Here is a 13,261-nt window from a genome sequence, read left to right as displayed (position 1 = left end):
TTCAATTTTTGTCAGTTTCTACTGTAACTATAGTGTCACGAAAACTCCCATCTGAACTATATTCTCCTTCATACTAAAAATCCCTCATCAGATTGTTTGAGGTGTCTTTAGTACACGCTCTTAATTAGTAAAACAAATGCTATGTGGCATGACACGTGACTATATAACTCTGCTTAATGTAAAAACGTGTCTAATTATTATTCTGTTTTCTTTTTCTAATTATTCTTTTCTTTTTCCTTTTATTTTGTTTCTTCTTTTCTTTTTTTCTTCTATAACCCTACGTTTCCCATCAAAGAACATGAGTTTGCAAACGATTTTTCAAGTAACTTTTTCTCCTTCGTTTTATTTCCTTTTTTTTCTTCTATTGCGCATCTCCCCCTCCCCCTCTCTCTTACACACAAATCACTCTTTCAAGAAAGAAGTAAATCTTTTAAAGAATAAATCAAAATCTAAAAAGAGAAAAAAACTTTATTTTTTAATGAAATTTTATACGTCACCATACAATTGCATTCAGATCAGTAAAGTAACGAAGAACAAGAATGGAAGAGAACTTTATTAAGTTAATTTTGAACAAAACAGTTGTATGGGTTATATCAAACCCAACTGGCAAATTACAAGGAAGATATTTCAGAATTGAAATTAAATAAAGAAATTAAACCCAAATCCTCACTAAAGGCCAAAAAGAAACAATTACAAAGATTTTATCGTAAGAAATTAAACCCAAATCCTCACTAAAGGCCAAAAAGAAACGATCACAAAGATTTTATCGTAAGAACATTGTGAAGGAGCATGATGGAAAACCATCCGACCAACCCAAGAGATATCATCTTAGGGACATGGCTAAGGATTGAGATAAGAGTAAAATAAGAAACGGGTTAAAAAAAATTAGAATAAAGAGGACAAGGAGATTTTTTTTAGAGGAATTCAGTTGAAGGATAAAAAAGAAAGGTAAAAAGATGAAGAAGAAAGATGGAAAAAATTAAGGAACGAAGCCTATAATATAAAAACAATAAGGAGAAAATAAAAAAAATACAAAATTTTAAAAAGGGTCAGGCTAATTAGCGACACATGGTCAGGTGGGGTCTTTTTGATAGCATTTTTCAGCAATCATGTTCCCCTTTATGAGTTATTTCACATATTATGCGAGATAATCAATGATATTTGGCTATAATTCTATGGCATAGTACATCACTTACATTACATTTTGGTCTTCTAGTGATAAATGTGCAACATTTGAGGGTAATTGAGTTGACTTTATATGTAGGACCATTTGATCACAAAGTAAAATAAAAGGTACACACAATGATATTGAAAATACAAAAAAGAGCACGAAAGGGAAATCAACGCAAGGCACGGAGGAGACTAGTCCCTAGGCCGCACCCCACTTGGCCTAGGGCGAGCTCAAGCTTGCGCCTTACCTGGCCTCGCGAGGTTGTGTCCTTGCTTCTCTCCAGGACTCGTGAGGTTGGCACCTTGCGCTACCTCGCACTCATGCCCATGCCTAAGAGAAGATTGTTTCCTTGTTGATTTTGGACTTGGAGACTTGGGCCCTAACATATAAATACCCCCTATGCATTTTTAAGAAGGAGGTGGACGTTATTATGAAGGCAAGAAGGGCTAAGGAACATAAACGGAGCACGGAATCATCTCATTGATATTGTTGATATTCTTGTATATGTTGTGGTGGAGCCGTGGGCTATTGTTGTTAAAACATTGATATTGTTGTTGTTGGGAAGTTATTATAGAGGGGCACTTGTGGTACAAATTATTATTGTGATATGTTATTGACGCGCATGCGGCGGTATAAGTCTTGGAGTTGATGTGCATGCGGCGGTATAAGATGGGACTTATATGCGTGTTGCTTGTAGGGGAACTACGTGAAGACACACTGCGTAATAAGATGGGTTAAAGTGCGTGTAGCTATTTCGGAAAAAATATTTTCAAAACCTATTTTCAAATGTAAGGCTCACGCGATGGTATAAGAAAAGATTGTAATTGATATTGATAAATACGAATACGAGAAAGTACCTCCGTTTTGATTTTATTATACACGAGGCGGTACCTCGATGTGATTCTTGTTGTTTATTTGATGCTGCAAAGTGTTTTAGTGGGATATATATCTTGTTGTTTCATTCTTTATTGTTCTATCCGTTATTGTCTGTACATGATCGTTGTAGCTTTTAGTTGCTTATTTATTATGCTATTTTCACTGTTGATTTCTAGTACTAGTTCATGCTATTACCTTATTTTGAATCAGTTGTTTCTTCAGTTCCCATTTTATACCCATATTTCATTTTCGTATTGCTTATTTATATCCTAGTAGGTGTCTTGACCTAGCCTCGTTACTACTCTACTGAGGTTAGGCTTGATACTTATTGGGTACTGTTGTGGTGTACTCGTACTACGTTTTTATATATTTTTGTGCAGATCTAGGTACTTCTACTCGTGTTGGTCGATAGAGATCCCTGCTAGCTGCTTCTATCGGAGACTTCAAGGTATGTCTGCTAGGCGTCCGCAACCCTTGGAGTCCCTTTCCCTTACTCTTAGTTACTATTGTATTTACTCGCAAATAGTGGTGTATCTGATATTTTATCTATTCCATAGTGCTTATGACTGTTCCATAGTTCTTGGGGATTGTACGTTTGAGATTTTACTTTTTAGTAGTTATATGAGTTTATCAAATTAGGTTTGAGTATTTTGTCATTTAGCTCTGTTTAATTTATATCAAATATTAGGCTTACCTAGTCGTAGAGACTAGGTAACATTACGACATACAGAGGGATATTGGGTCGTGACAAATTGGTATTAGAGCTCTAGGTTCATAGGTGTTACGAGTAATAAGCGGGTTTTAGTAGAGTCTAGTGGATCGGTGCGGAGACATCTGTACTTATTTTCGAGAGGCTACGGAACTGTTAGAAGAATTTCATTTCTTTGATTCCTTATTGTGCAAATCAGTTGATTTTGAAAACTAAATCTTTGACTTTCTATTCTCTCATGGATTGTAAGGACACGCACTGCTGGATTCGACGATCATACACCCACGCCCTACTGTGAGAGGCTGGGGCCGGGGCACTGGCCGAGGACGGGCACGTGGTGCAACTAGAGCACCTGCCCGAGCTACGACAGAGGAGCCACCAGTAGCTCCAGTCAGGGGATAGGCACCCGAGGCACTTATTGCCACTCCAGCATTCTGAGCATGTTCAATACCTTAACTCAGGCGAGGTTGATACTACTTGTACCAGACATATCTTAGGCTGGGAGAGGACCAGAAACTCCCGCGACCCGTACCTCAGAGCAACGGGTCCAGGTTGAGCAGGTCCCAGAGGTTATACCGGTACAACCTGTTGCTCTAGTTCAGCCCACGGTTAGGGCAGTAGCATCTGAGGAGGAGCAACTTAGGATTGAGAGGTTCAAGAAGTACCACCCTCCTACTCATAGGGTTTTCTTGAAGAGTGCCACCGTATCCTCCGTACTACGGGTATTGTGGAGACGAGTGGGGTTGCTTTTACTGCATTCTAGCTAAATAGAGCGTCATATTAGTGGCGGCGAGCGTACGTGTTGGGTAGCCCAGTTGAGGCAGGTTCACTTACATGGGATTGGTTTTCAGAGTTTTTCTTAACAGAGTTTGTTCCTCAGACCCTTCGAGATGCTTGGCCCGCAGAGTTTGATCAGCTCTGCTAGGGTGCTTTGAGAGTGTCGGAGTATACTGTCTGATTCAGTGACTTTTCCTAGCATGCAACTGCCTCGGTTACTACAGTCAAAGAGTGAGTCAGTCGATTCATTGAGGGGCTCAACCAGAGTATTAGACTCAGCATGGCTAGGGAGTTGGAGTCAGATACTCCGTATCAGCAAGTAGTTGAGATTGCACAGAGACTGGAGGGTATGCGAGGCCGGGAGAGGTACGATACCCACCACATGGTTAGAGACTACCCCAGACTCAGGAAGGGTGCACCTCCATAGGCCACTCAGGCTCCACGAATTCAGTCTAATCCACCGACTTCACAGGCCATGGTTACTGCCCCAGTTTCCACTCCACCCGCAAAGTCAGCTGGGGGTGGAGGACGGGCGGGCAGAGATCGCCCTAGAGGGGGAGGGCCAACCAGATGCTATATTGTTCTAGGCAGGACAGAGGCAGTCGCTTCAGATGTAGTCATCACAGGTACGATTCCGGTTTGCCATAGAGATGCATCAATATTATTTGATTTGGGATCCACTTATTCATATGTGTCATATTACTTTGCTTCGTATTTGGGTATATCTCGTGATTCTCTGAGTTCTACCATTTATGTGTCCATGCCCGTGGGAGATTCTATTATTGTGGACCGTGTGTATCGATCGTCTCTAGTTGTTATTTGTGGTTTTGAGACCAGAGTTGATCTATTATTGTTTAGTATGGTAGACATTGATGTTATTTTGGGCATGGACTGGTTGTCACCCTATCATGCTATTCTAGATTGTCATGCCAAGACTGTGACCCTGGCTATGCCAGGTTACCAAAGCTAGAGTGGAAGGGTGCATTAGGATATGTTCCTAGTAGGGTTATATCATTTCTAAAGGCTCGACGGATTATTATCTAGCCTTTGTGCGGGATGTCAATGCTGGTACTCCTACCCTTGAGTTAGTTCCGATAGTGAGAGACTTTCTAGATGGATTTCAACCAGATCTTCCCGGCATGCCACCCGACAGAGATATCGATTTTGGTATTGATTTGTTACCAGGCACTCAGCCCTTTTCTATTTCGCCGTATCGTATGGCCCCAGTGGAGCTAAAAGAGTTAGAATGAGTAGTTGGAAGAGTTGCTTGATAAGGGATTCATTTGGCCTAGTGTGTCACCGTGGGGTGCTCCGGTCTTGTTTGTATAGAAGAAGGATGGTTATATGCACATGTGCATTGATTATCGGCAGTTGAACAAGGTGACAGTGAAGAACAAGTATCCATTTCCACGCATTGATGACTTATTTGATTAGCTATAGGGTGCCAGAGTATTGTCAAAGATTGACTTGCGGTCAGGTTATCATCAAATAAAGATTTGGGAAATGGATATCCCGAAGACTGCCTTTAAGACTCGGTATGGTCATTACGAGTTCCTTGTGATATTTTTTGGGCTGACCAATGCTCCAACATCATTTATGCACCTGATGAACAGTGTATTCCAACCATATCTTGATTCATTCGTCATTGTCTTTACTGACGACATCTTGGTGTACTCCCGCAGTCGTGAAGATAATGAGCATCACCTGAGGATCGTGCTCCAGACCTTTAGAGAGAAGAAGTTATATGCAAGGTTCTCAAAGTGCGAGTTCTAGCTTGATTCGGTGGCATTTGGGTCATGTGGTGTCGAGTGAGGGGATCAAGGTAGACCCGAAGAAGATTGAGGTAGTGCAGAGTTGGCCCAGACCGTCTTCAGCTACTAAGATCCGGAGTTTCCTTGGTTTGGCCGGGTATTATCGTCTTTTCGTCAAGGGCGTCTCATGTATTGCTGCACCTATGACTAGATTTCCCGAGAAGGGTGCTCCGTTCAGATGGACCGAGGAATGTGAGGTGAGCTTTCAAAAGTTCAAGACTGCTTTGACTACAACCCCAGTATTAGTGTTGCCTACTGGATCGGGGTCCTATACGATGTATTGCGATGTGTCGTGCATTGGCCTTAGTGTAGTGTTGATGCAAAGCGGTAGGGTGATTTCCTACACGTTTCGACAGCTAAAGACCCCTGAGAAGAATTATCCAGTCCATGACTTGAAGTTAGAGGCCATTGTTCATGCATTGAATATCTGGCGACACTATTTGTACGGTGTTCCTTGTGAGATCTTTACCGACCACCGGAGTCTATAGCATCTGTTCAAATAGAAAGATCTTAACTTGCGGAAACAAAGGTTGTTAGAGTTACTTAAGGACTATGATATCACCATTCTAAATCATCTAGGGACGGCAAATGTGGTGGCCGATGCCTTGAGTTGAAAGGCGAAGAGTTTGAGTAGTTTAGCATATCTACCGGTAGCTGAGAGGCCATTAGCATTGGAGGTTTAGGATTTAGCCACCTAGTTTGTTAGATTGGATGTTTCGGAGCCTAGTCGAGTTCTTGCCTGCATGGTTTCTCTGTATTCTCTATATGACTGTATCAGAGAGCATCAATATGATGATCCCTATTTGCTTGTCCTCAAGGACACGATTCAGCACGACGATTCCAAAGAGGTTACTATTGGGGATGACGATGTGTTGCGGATGCAAGGCCGGTTATGTGTGCTAATGTGGATGGTTTGCATGAGTTGATTCTTCAGGAGGCCCACAGTTCGCGATACTCCATTCATCCGGGTGCCGCTAAGATGTTTCATGATTTGAGACAACACTACTAGTGGAGAATGAAGAAAGACATAGTGGAGTATGTAGCTCGGTGCTTAAATTTTCAGTAGGTGAAGTGTGAGCACCAGAGGCCGGGCGGTTTGCTTCAGAGACTTGAGATTCCCAAGTGAAAATGGGAGCATGTCACCATGGATTTTGTTGTTCGGCTCCCACAAACTCAGAAGAAATTTAATGTAGTGTGGGTGATTGTGGATAGGTTGACCAAGTCGGCTCACTTCATTCTGGTAATGACTACCTATTCTTCAGAGCAGCTGGCTCGGATCTATATCTGCGAGATTTTCTGACTTCATGGCGTGCTAGTATCCATCATCTCTGACCGAGGTATGTAGTTTACATCGCACTTCTGGAGAGTTGTACAACGTGAGCTAGGCACACGAGTTGAGTTGAGTACAACCTTTCACCCCAGACGAACAATCTAAGCTTACTATTTAGATATTGGAGGATATGCTTCGCACCAGTGTTATGGAATTCGGGGGTGCTTGGGATCCGTTGTTTCCACTTGCGAAGTTTGCTATAACAACTACTACTAATCGAGTATTCAGATGGCTCCATGCGAGGCCCTATATGAGAAATGATGTCGTTCCCCAATTTGTTGGATCGAGCCGGGTGAGGCTAAGCTATTAGGCACAGATCTAGTACGAGATGCTTTGGAGAAGGTCAAGATGATCCAGGATCGGCTTCACACATCACATTATAGACAGAAGAGTTATGCAGATCAGAAAGTTCGTGATGTTGCATTCATGGTTGGAGAGCGAGTCTTGCTCTAGGTTTCACCCATGAAGGGTGTGATGTGGTTGAGGAAGAAGGGCAAGTTGAGCCCTCGGTATATCAAACCTTTTGAGATCCTTGAGAGGATTGGGGAGGTGGCCCACAAGCTTTCCTTGCCACCTAGTGTATCTGCGGTTGATACGGTGTTCCATGTCTCTATGCTCCGAAAGTATTATGGTGATCCGTCTCATGTTTTAGACTTAAGCACAATCCAGTTGGACGCGGATTTGACTTATATTGAGGAGCATGTGGCTATCTTCGACCGGCAGGTCCGGAAGTTAAGATCAAAGGATATCGCTTCATTGAAGGTTCAGTTGAAGGGTCATCCGGTCGAGGAGGCGAACTGGGAAAGTGAGCACTACATACAGAGTCGTTATCCTCACCTATTCACCACTTTAGGTATGTCCTTATGCACGTTCGAGTACGAATACTTGTTTTAAGAGGGGGAGAATGTGACTACCCGATTAGTCGTTTTATGTAATTGTGCCTCGTTTCCCCTTTTCATGCTTCACACATGTGATTTTATGCTTTTATGACTTCCAGGGTTGATTAGTTCCCTTCCGGGGAGCCTTCGGGTTGATTTGGACCGTTGATTCTAGACTTATAAGCTTTAATTTGAAAATATTGACCAAAACATTGACTTTTGTAAAAACGACCCTGAAATTGTGTTTTTATGAATTCGTTAGCTTCATATCGTGATTTCGGACTTGGGCGTATGCCTGAAATTAATTTTGGAAGTCCGTAGGTTGATTTGTGTTGAATTGCCGAAATTTGGTAACTTAAAGTTGGAAAGTTTGATCGTAGGTTGACTTTTAGCTATCGAGCTCGGAATTTAATTTTTGGACTTGGAATAGGTCCATTATGGCAATTAAAACTTGTTTTCAAAATTTGGCATAGATCGGAGTTGATTTGATAAGATTCAGACGTTTAGTCGTAATTTTAGAAGCTCTTGAAAATTTCCTTTAATTTCATACATTTTTTGAGTTTAATTTGTGGTTTTAGATTTTTTTTTTGTATGTTTTGATCGTGCGAGCGAGTTCATATGATAATTTTAGACTTGTGTGAATGATTGTTTTGGAGCCCCGAGGGCTCGGATAAATTTCGGACACGTTCCGGAGTGGGTTGGACTGGAAATTGCATAAAATTTATGTCTGGTGCTCTAATGTCGCAAATGCGAATACCAGGCTCACATTTGCGAAGGTGACAAGTGAGGGGCTGATGTTGCAATTGCGACCTCACCTTCTCATTTGCGAAACAGTTAGGATTTGCACATAGTTCACAATTGCGAACAATAGGTCGTATTTGTGAAGGTCTTCTGGGATGGGCTAGGTTTGCAATTATGATGATGTTGTCGCAATTGCGAGGGCAGTAGGGTTCGCATATGCTATCCCATCTTTGCATTTGCGAAGTGTTTCCCCAAGCCTCATTGCCGCATTTGTGAGGCTTTATTCGCAATTGCAAGGGTTTGCAATTGCGAACCCATGTCGCAATTGCGACATCTGTAACTGATCAAATAGTTGGAGACGTGATTTTTTAAGTTCATTCTCTCGATTTTGATCCTTAGACTCGGTAGGAGACGACTTGGAGAGGATATTTTCACCTACATACTTCAGATAAGTAATTCTAACCTAATTCTAATCATATTTCATCAACATATCTTGGATTTTAACATCAAAATCACGTGAATCAAAGTAGAAATTTGTAAAACTTTGTCAAGTTTTTGAAAATAAGAAATTGAGTTTTGATGTCGAATTGGACTCGAACTTTGAAACTAATCACATATATGAACTTGTGGGGTCATGGGTAGACGAAATCTACCATTGGACCCAAGTTCTGACCGGGCGGGCCGTGGGTTGACTTTTGTTGACTCTTTGGGAAAAGTTTAAAAATCAAATCTTTATTTATTGCAATTGTTTTCTCTTGCATTGGTTGATGATATTGAGTTAAATTTGGGTAGATTTGAGCCGTGTGGAGGCGAGTTTTAAGGGAAAATTGATTTTTGAGGGTTGAGTTGGCTTAGTCGAGGTAAGTGTCTTGCCTAACTTCATATGGGGGAACTACCCCTTAGGTTTGATATTGTTGATGCAATTGTGCTAAGTGAAATCCGTTGCTCGTGCCGGTCGATAGAGATCCCTGCTAGCTGCTTCTACCAAAGACTTCAAGGTATGTCTGCTCGGCCTCCGCAGGCCTCAGAGTCCTCTTCCCTTACTCTTAGTTACTGTTGTATTTGCTCGCAAACAATGATGTATCATATATTTTAGCTATTCCATAGTGCGTATGACTCTGTTCCACAGTTCTTGGGGATTGCATGGTTGAGATTTTGCTTTTTAGTAGTTATATGAGTTCATCAAATTTGGTTTGAGTATTGTCATTTACCTCTTTTTAATTGCTATGAAATATTAGGCTTCCTTAGTCGTAGAGATTAGGTGCCATCACGACATCCTACGGATGGATATTGGGGTCGTGACAATAGTTGTACTCGAAAGTGAAAGCTATAGATTGTATATAGGATTGAATAGAGTAAGTTCTTAAATTCGGGCACCGGAGAATAGATTTGCGATTAGGATAGACATATTCTAATTGCCTTACTTGGTTATTAATTCATGAGGTACACATGCATTCTAGTTAATGCGGATTCTATAGACATATAGTATTAGGTTGGCTTGAATAGGCTAGCGAGGTGTAGAAAAAACCTTGCAAGAAAACTTAACCATGCTAATCAACAAATCAAATAGATTAAGTAGTTAAATCTAATAAAAAACTCAATAGGATAGACATTAATCCCATAACCCCGGAATATCCCCATCTTATCGAATTCTCTCCTAAGTTGTTCGTGTGTTTTATGCGCATTCTTGTCTTCTTGATTGCTTGTTAGTTTTTGCTGTAATGTTAGTTAAATAAAAATCACAATCATCTTCCAAAAAATCACCTGAGTAAATAACTCGTAACTGGTTTAGCTTAGACAACCGTTGATCATAAGTCCTTGCGGAAACGGTACTTTTTTATTACTTTATTACTTGTTGACCGTGTATACTTGCGATTGTATAGGCCCCAACAAATTTTTGGCGTCGTTGCTAGGAACTTATATTAGCTATTTTTCTGAATAAGATTTTATTTGGTATTTGTTCAAGTTGTAATTTTTGCAGTCTTTCTACTTCAATATGTGTTCACGTTAAATGCTACGGAGAAGCGAAAGATTGAACAACCTTCCTCTTTACCATCCTGAACATGAAAATTCTTCCATAAGGAGGGAGGCCGAAGCGAGAGCTAGAACAAAAGAGTTGTGCATCTCAATCTAGCCACAATCAATAGAGATGGTAGAAAACAATGAGTGATTGGTGATCGAGGATGCAAAGTCTAATCTCGCAAACATGATGCATTCTTTCGTAACGCCTAACATAATTGGTCACTTTGAGCTTAAGTAGTACATGGTGCAACTAATTCAGTCAACATGTAAATATGTGGTCACTCTCATGAAAATTCGTAGAGGCACCTCCAGAGCTTTTTGAAAATCACGGATACTTATAATTTTCCTAATATTTCCAAGGACTATGTAAGACTGTCATTGTTCCTCTTTTCTCTGTTGGGGGAAGCAAAAGAATGATTGAAAAAGGAGCCCATCAACTTAATCCACACGTGGGATGATCTAATAGGGAAATTTGATCAAGTTCTTCCCTGCGAAGAAGAGTAAATCACTGAGGAGCCAGATTCTTGGTTTTCAACAAAGGGATGGTGAGACTCTTCGTGAAGCTTGGGAAAGATACAAGAAGCTACTCAGAGATTATCTGAATTATTGTCAGATTGATGAGGTGTTGGGTCACACGTCTGTTGATGGGTTAGACGAGTCCTCAAAGATGAATCTTGACTCATCCTGGGGAGGGAGTTACACGATGAAATCTTATAGTGAAATACAGACTCTTGAATAACTTCACCGCGAATGATAATAATTGGCAAGGTGATAGCGAACTATGAAGAACAATTAAATAGAGGGTAGCAGGTGCCACTAGATGTGGATGAGCTTACAAATATGAGGGCAGATATGGCTAAGTTGACAAATCAGGTGACTAAGCTGGCCATGGAACACTCGCATCAAATTCAACATATACAATAGATGTCCAAATGTTGGGAGATATGTGGGAGGGCCACACGGGGGACCATTATACATTGAATCCTAAATCTATTTACTATGTGGGGAAACAAAGCATGTGTTCGATGAATCAGAATGCCCAGCATGGGAATACTTACAATCCACATTGGATAAACTATCCCAACTTCTCATGATGTGGTAATCTGAACAATAACCGACCTCAAAGAAATTATAACCTACGAATAGGCAGAGGAGACTATGAATGATTTTTTGAAGAAGCTCTTGCTTGACAATAAACAACTTAGGTTTGCCAATAAACAACTCATACATATTGCAGAAATTTGGAGAGGCAATTTGGGGAAAATAGTCTCCCAATCAAAATATTGGCCTACTGGAGCTCTACTAAGCAATATTGAGAAAACTTTCATAGAACAAGTGCAAGAAATCACTCTGAGAAGAGAACTGGAGGAGTTGCCCTCTAAAAAGTATGTACTTGAAAGAGAGCTAGTGGCTAAGCCAGTAAAGGAAGCTGGAAAGAGAGACGATAAACAAAAGCAAGAGATGGACACAAGGTCACCACTGCCTTTTCCACAAAGACTTCCAAAAAGATGATGCTAATTATAAGAAGTTTTTGGATATTTTTAGCCAGGTACGTATGAATCTGCCTTTGATGGAAGTGTTGCAAGAAGTGCATAAATATGCTAAGTAGCATAGAAACATTGTGGCTAACAAGTGGAGACATGCAAAATTTGAGATATTTACACTTACCGAGGAGTAGAGTGCTATAGTGTAGAGTAAGCTTCCTCCAAAGCCGAAGGACCATGCATGTTTTACGATTACACTGGCCATTGAGAAACACAATGTTGGTAAAGTCTTATGCAATTTAGGGGAAAGTATTAATTTGATGCCACAATAATTTTTTAAGCAACTCAGATTGGGAGCTCCTAGACCTACTATGATCACTTTACAGTTAGCAGATAGGTTATTGGCAATACCAGAAGGGATTATTGAGGATGTGATAGTACGAGTGGGAATGTTTATTTTTCCTGCTGACTTTGTTGTTCTTCACTACAAGGCAGATGAGGAATTGCCTATCATTTTAGGGCGACCATTCTTGGCCACTGGTGGGGACATTATCAACGTGAGAGAAGGTAAGATAAAGAAGAGAGCACATGATAAGGAAGTCACTTTTAATGTATATGAAATACTTAAACTTCCCAATCACTATGAGCATTTGTGCATGATTTCTATGGTAGAATCGAAGTTGATAGAGCAAGGTCCTAATGTGAATTTTAGTGGTCTTGAAAGCAAGTTGAGTTTAAAGAGGTGGTATTGCAAGATGAATGTGTAAAGGTGACATAGAAAAGGGTCAGAGAGGAAAGAGGAGATCCTCCTAGAGCGTGTAAGAATGCAAAAATCAATGGGAGGAGGAAGAAGTGAAAGCGTCCACCTTGAGCAAGTGGTTCATGTTGTGCGGTGACTATAAATTTGGCGCTTGTTGGGAGACAACTCAACTTTAGTGCTTTTTTTTATTTTTGTTTGTTTAATTATTTTTTATTTTATTATTTTTATAATATTTGATTTTATTTTATAGGAGTGAGCAGGGGAAGCAAGCCATATGAAGTGTGCAAAAGTGAGCTAGATGGTTGGAACTAAGTGAGGGTTACCCGCATAAGAGACCATATCTGAGATAGTGAGTACCCATGAGCCGCTACTATTTCGATCTTTTACCTATCAGGGAGTTATTGTTTTTCACCCTCTATTATTTATTTTACTTTAATTGTGCATTGAGGACATTGTACTCCTTTAAATGTGGGGTGAGGGACTCTCATGAGATAATAGTAATATTATATTAGTACAATGTTAGCTTCTTATTTTTTATTTAGTTTCTGGTTTAGATAGCTTCTTGTTTATTATTTTAGGATTGTTTATTTAGTGTAATCAAACTATTAGTGTAGTATTTAGTTATATAGTATTTTTAGTAGGAGCTTAAATAAATAAAAAAACTCAGCAATAGGAAAAATTGACTTTGCTTTCAAAATATTG

General features: G+C 40.4%; 1 non-coding gene across 1 annotated transcript; it reads right to left on the bottom strand.

Moving 5' to 3' along the window:
* Positions 1-10,820: 10,820 nt before the first annotated feature.
* Positions 10,821-10,927, bottom strand: LOC142172267 (small nucleolar RNA R71). The gene has a single exon (XR_012701641.1). It is a non-coding gene; the product is annotated as a small nucleolar RNA R71 (small nucleolar RNA).
* Between the last annotated feature and the right edge of the window lie 2,334 nt (positions 10,928-13,261).

The sequence above is a fragment of the Nicotiana tabacum genome, chromosome 17 (assembly GCF_000715075.1).
Source record: "Nicotiana tabacum cultivar K326 chromosome 17, ASM71507v2, whole genome shotgun sequence".
Lineage (NCBI taxonomy): Eukaryota > Viridiplantae > Streptophyta > Magnoliopsida > Solanales > Solanaceae > Nicotiana > Nicotiana tabacum.
This window is presented reverse-complemented; position numbering and strand designations above follow the sequence as displayed.